The sequence below is a fragment of the Leptodactylus fuscus genome, chromosome 2, assembly GCF_031893055.1.
Source record: "Leptodactylus fuscus isolate aLepFus1 chromosome 2, aLepFus1.hap2, whole genome shotgun sequence".
NCBI lineage: Eukaryota > Metazoa > Chordata > Amphibia > Anura > Leptodactylidae > Leptodactylus > Leptodactylus fuscus.
The window spans coordinates 110902419-110915398 of NC_134266.1; the positions used below are offsets into that span (position 1 = coordinate 110902419).

The 12980-nt window shown below is 43.0% G+C and overlaps 1 protein-coding gene across 3 annotated transcripts in view; it reads left to right on the forward strand.

Annotated features, from left to right (window-relative positions):
- CUEDC1 (CUE domain containing 1) overlaps positions 1–12980 on the forward strand; it is a 139869-nt gene that overhangs the window by 27956 nt on the left and 98933 nt on the right. Inside the window, exon 1 of one of the 3 annotated variants that reach the window (XM_075264393.1) lies at positions 12327–12389. The exons of the other annotated variants lie outside the window; for them this stretch is intronic. The gene's annotated coding sequence lies outside the window, so the exon portion shown is untranslated. Of the gene's footprint in view, positions 1–12326; positions 12390–12980 lie in introns of those variants that run through there. 3 annotated transcript variants of the gene reach the window in all.

Sequence of the window (12980 nt, forward strand, 5' to 3'; positions counted from 1 at the left end):
AAGGTTATCCCTAGCTATCCCTGCCTGTACAGCTATCCCTGTCTCATAGTCACAAAGTTCACATTCTCATATGACCCGGATTTGAAATCCACTATTCGTCTAAAATGGAGGTCACCTGATTTCGGCAGCTAATGACTTTTTCCAATTTTTTTCAATGCCCCCGGTGTCGTAGTTCCTGTCCCACCTCCCCTGCGCTGTTATTGGTGCAAAAAAGGCGCCAGGGAAGGTGGGAGGGGAATCGAATTTTGGCGCACTTTACCACGCGGTGTTCGATTCGATTCGAACATGGCGAACACCCTGATATCCGATCGAACATGTGTTCGATAGAACACTGTTCGCTCATCTCTATTGTTTATGTTGTGTATCCTTTTTCTACTTCATAGTGGTATGAGGAATGATTATTAACCCATTCGATATATACTACTTTTATTTTGCCATCTTGTTTGTTTTGCCTATTTTATGGCCCCTTTTATGAGGTGGGTAGATAAATTTGTCAATGGCTTTACCATCTTTTCCATACGAGTGTGTGGCTCCCATGGTTTGTTCAAGTGTCATTTTAATTGGTCCTTTCACTAAGTGTGTGGCACGTATGGATTGGATGAGTGTCCTTTTATGGTCGGAGATTTGGATGTGTTCGTAAATAGCTGGCATATTTATCCACCTAAAAATAAGAATGTATGCAATGTACACTGCTCAAAAAATAAAGAGAACACTTAAGCAACACAATGTAATTCCAAGCAACATTGATTGACAATCAATTTCACATGCTGTTGTACAAATGGAACAAACAACAGATGGAAATGATTGGCAATTATCGAGACACACTCAATAAAGGAGGGTTCTGCAGGTGGGGACCACAGACCACATCTCAGTACCAATGCTTTCTGGCTGATGTTTTGGTCACTTTTGAATGTTGGTTGTGCATGAGACGGACTCTACAACCCATACCAGTGGCTCAGGTAGTGCAGCTCAGCCAGGATGGCACATCAATGCGAGCTGTGGCAAGAAGGCTTGCTGTGTCTATCAGCGTAGTGTCCAGAGGCTGGAGGCACTACCAGGAGACAGGCCAGTACACCAGGAGACGTGGAGGAGGGCAACAACCCAGCAGCAGGACCGAGACTTCTGCCTTTGTGCAAGGAGGAACAGGAGGAGCACTGCCAGAGCCATGCAAATTGACCTCCAGACACCACAAATGTGCATGTGTTTGCAAAAACGGTTAGAAACAAACTCCATGAGGATGTATGAGGGTCCAATGTTCACAGATGGAGGTTTTTCTCACAGCCCAACACCGTGCGGGATGCTTGGAATTTGCCACAGAACACCAGGATTGGCAACTTAGCCACTAGCGCCCTGTGCTCTTCACAGATGAAAGCAGGTTCACACTGAGCACATATGACAGAGTCTGGAGATGCCGTGGAGAGCGATCTGCTGCCTGCAACATCCTTCAGCATGACTGGCTTGGCAGTGGGTCAGTAATGGTGTGGGGTGGCATTTCTTTGGAGGGCCACACAGCCGCCAGTGCTGAGAAAGAACTCATTTGTATACTGAAGGAAACCGGGATTTGTACCAAACGGCGGTGCGGAGAAAACATCTAGAGGTAGGAGAAGAATAGCCTTTCTTAGTGTTATCGAGAAAAATGTCATTTTAATGATAGGATCCCTTTAAGTAGTAGTAGTCTGTTTTTCTCCCATTATTTTTAAGGCTGCTTGTTGTGTAATTTGTTATTCTTTTCTTGTTATATACAATACTGATCCCTTTAGGTATTAAATAGTTAAATTCAAGATTAGTTTGTGTTACCCGATGAACTCATTACCTTGACTTTGCGTACAATAGGTGGTTGCAATGAGTATTTGAGGTGTGTGGACTGTTTTTGGTTGGAATTTATGCTCATTCTGCAGTCTGTATGAAGGGTGAATGCATGATTTTGTGAGTTGACCCATGACGGCTGCACTCGCGTCACGTGCTAGGAAGGCCCATGCATAAAACTATATTGATCTATCTATAATATATAGGTTGTTGGTTTATCCTATCAGTTATGGCAGGCAGCACTTTCCTTTTTCTTAAGATAAATTGAATGCTTTATTTGCAAATTATGACATTCATGCCAGCACTTATCAGCCACAGCATGGCTATGTGGAAAACACTGCAGGAAGTAGACAGGCATTTATTTATGTTTAACATGATCCCATCTGTCGTCTGCTGAAAAGAATACTTGGAAGGACAAATGTGCGATTCTAACAAGGGCTGGAAAACCAAGAAAAATGAAGGCAAAGAATATATAATAGGAGAAATATGACTGTAAGAATACTCATTTAACAAAGAAGAATTACAATGCTGTGAAAAAGTATTTGCCCCCTTACAGATTTTTTAAGTTTTTGCCTTTTTGTCATACTTTTTTTTTTTTTTTTTAAATTGTGAGCCCCATATAGGGATCACAATGTACATTTTTTTTCCCTATCAGTATGTCTTTGTAGAATAGGAAGTGATCCATGCAAACACGGGGAGAACATACTAACTCCTTGCAGATGTTATTCTTGGTGGGATTTGAACCCAGGACTCCAGTGCTGCAAGGCTGCAGTGCTAACCACTGAGCCACCGTGTTGCCCCCACATTTTTGCCATACTTATTCAGATTATCAAACAAATTTCATTATCAAGGATAACAAAATGCAGTAGTTCAATGATGACTTAATTTATTAAACCCTTATAGTTGTCCAGGATAAAGTGATCTTTCTAATCTAAGCTACCCACCCGCTCCTATCCCTACCTTCTAAATTTCTTAGTTTACCACATATCAATAATTGCCTACATTGGTGGGAGGTCATGTGACCCCCCCCCCCCCCGCCTCCTTCCCCCACCCAAGCACATTTTCTGATTTTCCAGTTAGATTCGAGCACTCTGGCTCTATCATGGGCATAGGCATACCTCCCAACCGTCCCGATTTCCATGGGACATTCACGATTTGGGTGACATGTCCCGCGGTCCCGGTTGGAGGGAGGTATGTCCCGAGGACGCAGATCTGAGTTGAACACATATGCGGCTGAAGCAAGGAGCTGACACAGGTCAGCTTCTCACTTCGCCGCTGCGCGCCTCTCTCGCAAACACATATGCGGATGAAGCGAGGAGCTGACCTGTGTCAGCTCCTCGCTTCGCTGCTGCCGCCGGCTACTGGCTTGTAGATGCGATGTGATCATCGCGTCTACAAGCTAGTAGCCAGCGGCAGCGGCGAAGCGAGGAGCTGACACAGGTCAGCTCCTCGCTTCAGCCGCATATGTGTCAGCGAGAGAGGCACGCAGAGAGCGGTGAGGGAGCGGAGGAGAAGGTAAGTGTAATGTGGAGGTGGAATGTGAAACTGGGGGCAGATGAAGGAGATGACGGCATGACACTGGGGGCAGAGATGGAGAGGACGGCATGACACTGGGGACAGAGATGGAGAGGACGGCATGACACTGGGGGCAGAGATGGAGAGGACGGCATGACACTGGGGGCAGAGATAGAGAGGACGGCATGACACTGGGGGCAGAGATGGAGAGGACGGCATGACACTGGGGGAAGAGATGGAGAGGACGGCATGACACTGGCGGAAGAGATGGAGAGGACGGCATGACACTGGCGGAAGAGATGGAGAGGACGGCATGACACTGGGGGCAGAGATGGAGAGGACGGCATGACACTGGGGGCAGAGATGGAGAGGACGGCATGACACTGGGGGCAGAGATGGAGAGGACGGCATGACACTGGGGGCAGAGATGGAGAGGACGGCATGACACTGGGGGCAGAGATGGAGAGGACGGCATGACACTGGGGGCAGAGATGTGGGGACATGAATCCGGGGGCAGAGATGGAGAGGACATGAATCCGGGGGCAGAGATGGAGAGGACATGAATCCGGGGGCAGAGATGGAGAGGACATGAATCCGGGGGCAGAGATGGAGAGGACATGAATCTGGGGGCAGAGATGGAGGGGACATGAATCTGGGGGCAGAGATGGAGAGGACATGAATCTGGGGGCAGAGATGGAGGGAACATGAATCTGGGGGCAGAGATGGAGGGGACATGAATCTGGGGGCAGAGATGGAGAGGACATGAATCTGGGGGCAGAGATGGAGAGGACATGAATCTGGGGGCAGAGATGGAGGGGACATGAATCTGGGGGCAGAGATGGAGGGGACATGAATCTGGGGGCAGAGATGGAAGGGGAACATGAATCTGGGGGCAGAGATGGAAGGGGAACATGAATCTGGGGGCAGAGATGGAAGGGGGACATGAATCTGGGGGCAGAGATGGAAGGGGGACATGAATCTGATGGCAGAGATAGAAGGGGGACATGAATCTGGGGGCAGAGATGGAGGGGACATGAATCTGGGGGCAGAGATGGAGGGGGACATGAATCTGGGGGCAGAGATGGAGGGGGACATGAATCTGGGGGCAGAGATGGAGGGGACATGAAACTGGGGGCAGAGATGTGGGAACATGAAACTGGGGCAGATGAAGGGTGTATATGAAACTGGGGGAGAGATAGAGGGGGGACATATAATTTACGGAACATGAAAAATTAACGAGTGGGCGGAGTCAACACAAAAGTGGGTGGGGTTATCCCTCTGTCGCTTCTTCAAAAGTTGGAGGTATGGCGTAGGTGTTCGGCAGACATCAAGAAAAGGAGGTGCGGTCCGCCCAGGAGGGAATGAAATCCCATGCTCAGAAGATCTGGACAGGAAGACAGGTAAATATGATGGGGTTGTGATGGGGGATTGAGTGAGTTAGAAGGGCTAGTAGTGGGCAGACTAGCTAAGGAGGGGTGTTATAGCTGACTCACACCACCTCCCTTTCTCACTCCTTCCCCCTCTCTTTTCACGCTGAGTTAAGCACAAGGCATCATGGTAGTTGTAGGAAAGCAGAACAGAAAGATACTCATATAAACAAATGCAGAAGATGCCAGAAGCTCCTAGAGAAACCCAGAAATCACTAAAAACACTGCTAAAGGTATTTGGTTTCATTTATTAACCTATTAATAGCAAAAAAAAGGATTTTTTTTTACCTGCACACACTATTACGGCACTGCAGCAAGTGACTTAGAAGAATATCCCATAATAGTACAGTGGAAGCCTATTATTTGCCTATTATTCAGACACTGAGTGGGTGGCCTCTGGATCAGGTGTTAGCTATAACCTATAGCTAACACTATGCTCCAGCGATGAGCTACGATTGCAGGGTTTAGCCACTAGATGCACACCTTACTGACCCCCCCTCCCCCATCAGCGCCCTTGTGGTGAGTTCAAAGGTTGTTGATATGTATTTTTGGCAGCCCTGAATCAAGTGTTTGTGTATGTATGTATATGTATATATATATATATATATATCCTATTAATATTATAAATGTGAAAGTTTGTGAGTTTGGATATTTGTGGGTTTGTGTGTTTGGATGTTTGTTCCTCAATCACGCAAAACCCGCTCGACCGATTTGGCTGAAATTTTCCACAAACATAGTCACTACAATCGATTGCGCAATAGGCTACTTTTCGTCACAACAGCGCACAAACGTTTGTGCCAGGACCCCCACAAAACCTAAACTCACACCACCATCTCTGCAATCTCACACACTTTGGACCATAGCAAGCCACAAAATTCATATTGCCCTCTACAGCCTCGCCCCTAACCACAATCTCATATACATATACTTTACCACTTTGCCCCTCCCCTTAACGCTACTCCAGGAGGCTCTCTTTAACGCTCCGGAGCAGCCATGTTTGCCGACCCCCACCGCTCTGACAATCCGCGACACCGCCGACCCATGTCAATACCCCTAGGCGGTCTAATAAATGCAAAAAAAAAAGTAAAAAAAATATAAAAACAAATAAAAAGGATTAAAAATTCAAATCACCCCCCTTTCCCTAGAACACATATAAAAGTAGTTAAAAACTGTGAAACACATACATGTTAGGTATCCCCGCGTCCGAAATCGCCCGCTCTACAAAGCTATACAAATATTTTTCCTGTTCGGTAAACGCCATAGCGGGAAAAATGGTCAAAAGTGCCAAACCGCCGTTTTTTCACTCTTTTGATTCTGATAAAAATTTGAATAAAAAGTGATCAAAGCAATAACATTTCACGAAAATGGTAGAACTAAAAAGTACACCCAACCCCGCAAAAAAAGACGCCCTATACATCCCCGTACACGGACGTATAAAAAAATTACGGCTGTCGGAATATGACGACTTTTCAAAGAAAAATGTTTGAACACAATTTTGCATTTTTTTAAGGGGTCAAAATGTAAATAAAACCATATAAATTTGGTATCCCCGGAATCGTAACGAAACACAGAATACAGGGGACATGTCATTTTGGTTGCACAGTGAACGCCGTAAAACCAAAGCCCCTAAGAAAGTCGCAGAAATGCATTTTTTCTTCAAATCCACACCATTCAGAATTTTTTTCCTGCTTCCCAGTACATTATATAGAATAATTAATGGTGGCATCATGAAGAAAAATTTGTCCCAAGAAAAATTAAGACCTCATATGACTCTGGGAGCGGAGAAATAAAAAAAGTTATGGGGTTTAGAAGGAGGGGAGTCAAAAATGAAAAACCAAAATCACAAAAATGCCATCGACGGGAAGGGGTTAACTTCAAATACCTCTGTCCCAAAGTCACTATGTAACGTTTCTCACAACACCGTATAGCAGCTCAAATACAAATTACATCCAACACAAAAGTCTCACGTATTCTCTGAATTACAGCAAAAACAAGATACAAAGTTACATTTCATATCCCATACCTTATACACAGTATGAAAACCTTACCCACGCCTGTATATACCCACTTCTACAATCACCGCAGACGAAGTCGCGGGAACCAGCTAATATATATATATATATATATATATATATATATATATATATATATATATATATATATATTGTGGGGGAGGTAGGCTCAGCGGTAGCAGCAGCGGACCCAGACAGTCAGAGACAGACACCAAATTCAGGTTCAACAGGGTTTAGCCCTGTGCGTTTATTTTGCAACAAAAAGTTTAACGGCGTTGGCAAACAAAATAAACAGGCCTTTACTTCGGGCAAAATATAAAACACAAATACCTGCCCGGCTGGGCGACTAACTACACAAAAGCACTCTGTCTATACGTGTGGCTTGCTTCAACCACACGGACAAAAAAATTAACAAAATAGAAGCTGTGGAGCACACACTGGTCTCACCAGATTTCTGTTGGGATGGACAGGACCTGGCTCCACCACTCTCCCCCAGGAACTGCCCAGGACTGAAGTCTTGAGAGGCTTTATAGGCCTGTAATTAGACCTAACTGTTCCCTGGCTCCTTCCTGCAGCAGGATGAGAAAAGGTTAAACTGCTATATGAAGCCCTCACTCACCACACATAAGAGAGGACTCTGGGGGAGATATAGCGTCCTTCCAGGACTTTTCCTGTCACTTTCTTACAATATATATAATTTCCGACTTTCCCAGTCCTAGTTTATAGTAGTATATATATTTTCCTGATCAACCTCTTTTTCGTAGGAAAAAAGTGAATGAAGAACAGCACATGTTTGGTACTGCTGCGTCCATAAAATCCCATAAATAAAGCTTGCATTTAAAAAAAATAAAAAAATAAAAAAAAATTGGAAATTTTAAAATTTTGATTTTTCAGATTTAGGCTAAGGCCCCACGGGAGGATATGCAGCACTAAAGCAGGAACGCATCGTGGTTTCCCGCAGCGCTTTGAACAGAAAGTTCAAAGATTTTTCCTCTCCAGACTTTCTGTTACCATTATATCTATGGGAAGGCTGCTGGTGTTTCCATAGATATAATTGAAAATGCCGGTTTTGGAAATTGCAGCGTGTCCGCGCTGCGGTTTTTACCGCAAAGTGGGCATGGGATTTGCAAGAATCCCATCCACTTTACAAGTACTGTAAAACGCCGCAATTAGTGTTGAGCAATTGGAATCTGATCCAATCGGCGATCGAGGAAATTTCACGATCGCGATCGGGTTCCGATCTCGCCTAAAAAAAGATTGGGAACGGAATTCCGATCGCTCAACTTACCTGCACAGAAGCGCTGCCTCTGCTGCTCTCGCTACTCTTCTTTCTACTGCGCATGTCTGCAGAGCGCCGTGCATGCCCCCGTGCGTGCCACAACAAGCCCCACCTACTCCAGTAACACTAGCCTGGGAGGTGGGGGCACATACGGTGCTCTGCAGACATGCGAAGTAGAAAGAAGAGTAGCGTGGAGTGGCAGCGGATCTGTGCAGGTAAGTGGACAGCATGGGGGACTTAAGTAGCTGGGGGATTTTTTTAATCACTACACAGCGTGGAGTCCAAAAATTGAAGCGTTCAATTTTTGAATTCCATGCTGTGTACTGAATAGGATCGTTTTTAAATCCGATTTTCGATTAGTAAAAAATCCCATTGATTTACATTAGGATCGGGTTCAGATGGAAAATGATTGGAAATCGGATTTTAAAAATGATTCTGAAATCTCAAGATTGGCTCAACCCTAGCTGCAAATTATCCTGTGACATTTCCAGCCTGTGGGTCCCGGCCTGACAAGAACATTTCCCAAACCATTTGTTAGGGACCACTTCAGTTCTGAAGGGGATTTTAAAGGCCTATATATTAGAAGCTGCCATAAAGTACCCCATTTTCAAGACTGCGCCTCTCAAAGCCGCATTTGGGAAGTTTGTTAACCCTTTAAGCATTTTACAGGATTTAAAACAATATGGAGGTGAAATATAGATATTTTATTTTTTTTCAATAGTACGTTTGTTTTGCAATTTCTCCCAAGCACGGAAGTACTCCACATATGGATGCAAACTGCTATTGAGCACATGGCAGCGTGCCAAAGGGAAGGAGCACCACCGGATATTTGAAAAGCAGATTCTGTTTGAATAGTTAATTAAAACACACTGGATCAAGGGTTGCCAATTTTACAATAATTCCAAAAAGGGGGCACCCCCACTAAATAGGATAAAACGTAACCTTTATTTATAATATTTTTTAAAAAATTAAAATACCCCAACACAGTATTCGGCCCCTATAATTCTTGCAAAGGGCATATGTGTAAGTGTGTCTATCCACTCTACAGATTGAATAAGAGTGAATTAAATTTCTCCCAAACTCACAGGGTGTGTTTCTAACAAATGCTTCACACGTCTCCCTGTGACTGAGATTACACTTGCTGCACACTATATACTATATACCTCTCATCCAGCAAACCAGAGGACAGTCTATAGAGTGTTAACACTGATTACAATGTGTCGTTTGTATTAACCCCACAATACTATTTGAAGCTGTACACTGGTGAATAAGGACTTGAGTGTGATAGCTGCAGCTTGATATTGAATAAACAAGACTTAAGTCTGTAGATATTTACAACGTGGAGCAAATCCCATTAACACACAAACACAGCCCACAATCTAGCGGTTCATTTAAACTGATAGGTAGTCACTAATCTGTGATCCCTAATCTCAGGCTGAAGCTAAAGCTCATTGATAACCCAGAGCCTCAGTGTTCACTGCTGACTTTTGTTCAGGATCACAGCAAGTTTTTCACACCTATAGTGTGTCTAATCTACATTGTCTCAACGCGTTTCTTTTGTTCTAAATCATAAGGAGACATTCTCAAACACCCTGCCTATGATAACAGGCTATGGCTACCTAACACCCTAAACAATGTAGTGGTGTGCGGTCAAAACCGCAGTTCTCAGGACCCTGATGGTGGGTCCTGATCCTTCATAGACACTCCTCACTGACACTTTGCATATAAACAATGTGGGTGTGTTATTAAGATGGGGCAATCAATATATGAATGTCCGTATAGCAAGGATTGGTCTACATTCAGACAGAGCGGTTTTCTGAAGAGAGTTCCAGCTGCCTCAATTGTGACATAAATATCATGATTTATGCCATTGTATCGTGTATGCAGGAGATCGCACAAATGATTTTTAACACTTACTTTATATGTGTTGTATTCCTTTGAGAGATCACAGTTCTTGCACTGTAGCCGTGCTTTGAACTTAGCCCCGCCCACCACAAAGCCCTGGGAAGTGAGGAGGCTGGGTCACACACAGTGATGGCCTCTGATTGGGCGACGGTCGTGAGGAGGGCGGGCTTACAGGTGTGCTCGGACACTATATAAGAGCAGCCAGCACTGAACGCAGTGTCAGCCTCTATGAAGGATCAGGACCCACCATCAGGGTCCTGAGAACTGCGGTTTTGACCGCACACCACTACATTGTTTAGGGTGTTAGGTAGCCATAGCCTGTTATCATAGGCAGGGTGTTTGAGAATGTCTCCTGATGATTTAGAACAAAAGAAACGCGTTGAGACAATGTAGATTAGATACACTATAGGTGTGAAAAACTTGCTGTGATCCTGAACAAAAGTCAGCAGTGAACACTGAGGCTCTGGGTTATCAATGAGCTTTAGCTTCAGCCTGAGATTAGGGATCACAGACTAGTGACTACCTATCAGTTTAAATGAACCGCTAGATTGTGGGCTGTGTTTGTGTGTTAATGGGATTTGCTCCACGTTGTAAATATCTACAGACAATAGGGAAGTCTTGTTTATTCAATATCAAGCTGCAGCTATCACACTCAAGTCCTTATTCACCAGTGTACAGCTTCAAATAGTATTGTGGGGTTAATACAAACGACACATTGTAATCAGTGTTAACACTCTATAGACTGTCCTCTGGTTTGCTGGGTGAGAGGTATATAGTATATAGTGTGCAGCAAGTGTAATCTCAGTCACAGGGAGACGTGTGAAGCATTTGTTAGAAACACACCCTGTGAGTTTAGGAGAAATTTAATTCACTCTTATTCAATCTGTAGAGTGGATAGACACACTTACACATATGCCCTTTGCAAGAATTATAGGGGCCGAATACTGTGTTGGGGTATTTTAATTTTTTAAAAAATATTATAAATAAAGGTTACGTTTTATCCTATTTAGTGGGGGTGCCCCCTTTTTGGAATTATTGAATAGTTAATTAAACCCAAAACAAAAACAAAATTATTGGAGCGGTCCCGAAACCACAACAACCGTGAATATCATAACAACTCAAGACTCACAGAATATAAAGAATAATCAATTTATTAACAATTATAATTAATAAACATCAATAAACAACATATAAGATAGGGAAAACACACAAGGGGACAAACCCCCCCCCACACAATCGATGGCAGTGTGACACCTAACCCTCCCACTAATGATGACTGAGAGAAATCCTATAATATGAATATAGTATTGCAGAATTGGATGGAATATCCGATATAATAATTTCTATCAAAAATATACACAATATAGAATAGATACTCTAAAGTACTGATAAGATATTCCAGCCAAAATGATGAAAATATGTCCGCATTCGTACTCCCACCACATGTCAATAAATGCAGCTAAGAAGATAATGTAAATGCATACCCGTTGGTAGAGACATGACCAAATATCAGCAATGTCACAGGGGGAGATACTCTGCAGAAGGAGACTCTCAGTACATCAGAAGATGAGATGGTTCACCTGTCTTTCTTTGTGATTGGATATCCTTGGCCATATTTCATCATCCTGAGCATCTTTGTATCAAGATGGACCATTTTTTGGCACATGCACTTTTTTGCACTTGCACTTTTTGGTTTATAGGTGGTTTATCAAAATATATACATTGGTGGGTTTATAGTTAGTATATAATAAATGTTGTTTATATATATAGAAAAGAAAAATAAAATAAAAAATAAAAAATATAAAAAATAAAAAATAATTAATAAAAAACAATAATTTTTTTTAAAAAAACAAAAACTATAAATAAAATATAAAAAACTAAAAATAAAAAATATAAAAGGGTAAAAAATAAATAAAAAATAAATAATATTTAATAAAATTATAAATATAACACTAATGGTTTAAAGTCATATGTTTTGAATATGCTATGACGATTAACTGATGGTCACCTTTTTGGTGATCATTTCTTATGGATTCATGTATTTATATACCACTTACCAGTATCACATTATATTTTATGTAACTACTGTAATTATGGTCCTTTATAGTTTGTGTATGTCCTGGGATGTCCATGAAATGATTTAATTCTGTTTTAAATTTCTACATTATTGTTTCTACTTTGTATTATTTCTACTTCGATTTTTGTATTTTTCTCTCATATCTATACTGCTGTTGTCTTTGGCTCTTGCTCCCTCTTGTGGCCGCTTAATGTAATTGAATGTATTAATAGACGGTGGACGTGTGTACGTGTGCACGATCCTCCTAACTTTATTTATAATGCTACAGAGCACAGTGACGTCTCCACGTTACATGTGCGTGATGACGTCACTTGTGACTCGCGGCTGGTAACATGGGGAGCTTGGCTGACGGCATGCTTCCTGTACAGGTGAATTACATGTGTTGTTTGATTTTGGGGATATTTATACCACGCTTAGGGTGTATTCACACATCAGTATGCCATCCGTCCGTTTGAATTCAGGTTGACACTTCAAAACGGACTAATGCACATACTGAGTGCAAACTGACACCTTTTTATGCTGATAGCGAACGTTCTCTGTCCCCTAGAGGACAGATAAGGGGATTAAAAGTAGCAATTGTAAACAGAGTAGAGATAAGGACATTTATTATATCTCCTTATCTTTACTTTGTTTACAATTGCTACTTTTAATCCCCTTATCTGTCCTCTAGGGGGCGGAGAACGTTTGCTATCAGCATCAGGGCTCGTTCACATCTGCGGCCCGGCACTCCGTACTTAGGTTTCCGTTTCCTGCCTAAAACACAGGCAGGATACGGAAACCTGCAGGAGCCTCTCTCACCCATTCATTTGAATGGGTGAGAGAGATGTCCGGCCGTGCGCGGCGGTGAGCGTTTTAGGCTCTCCGCCGCGAAACCGGGTTTTATAATCCGGACACAGAGTCGGACATGCAGTACTCTGTGTCCGGATAAAAAAATCCGGTTTCGCGGCGGAGAGCCTAAA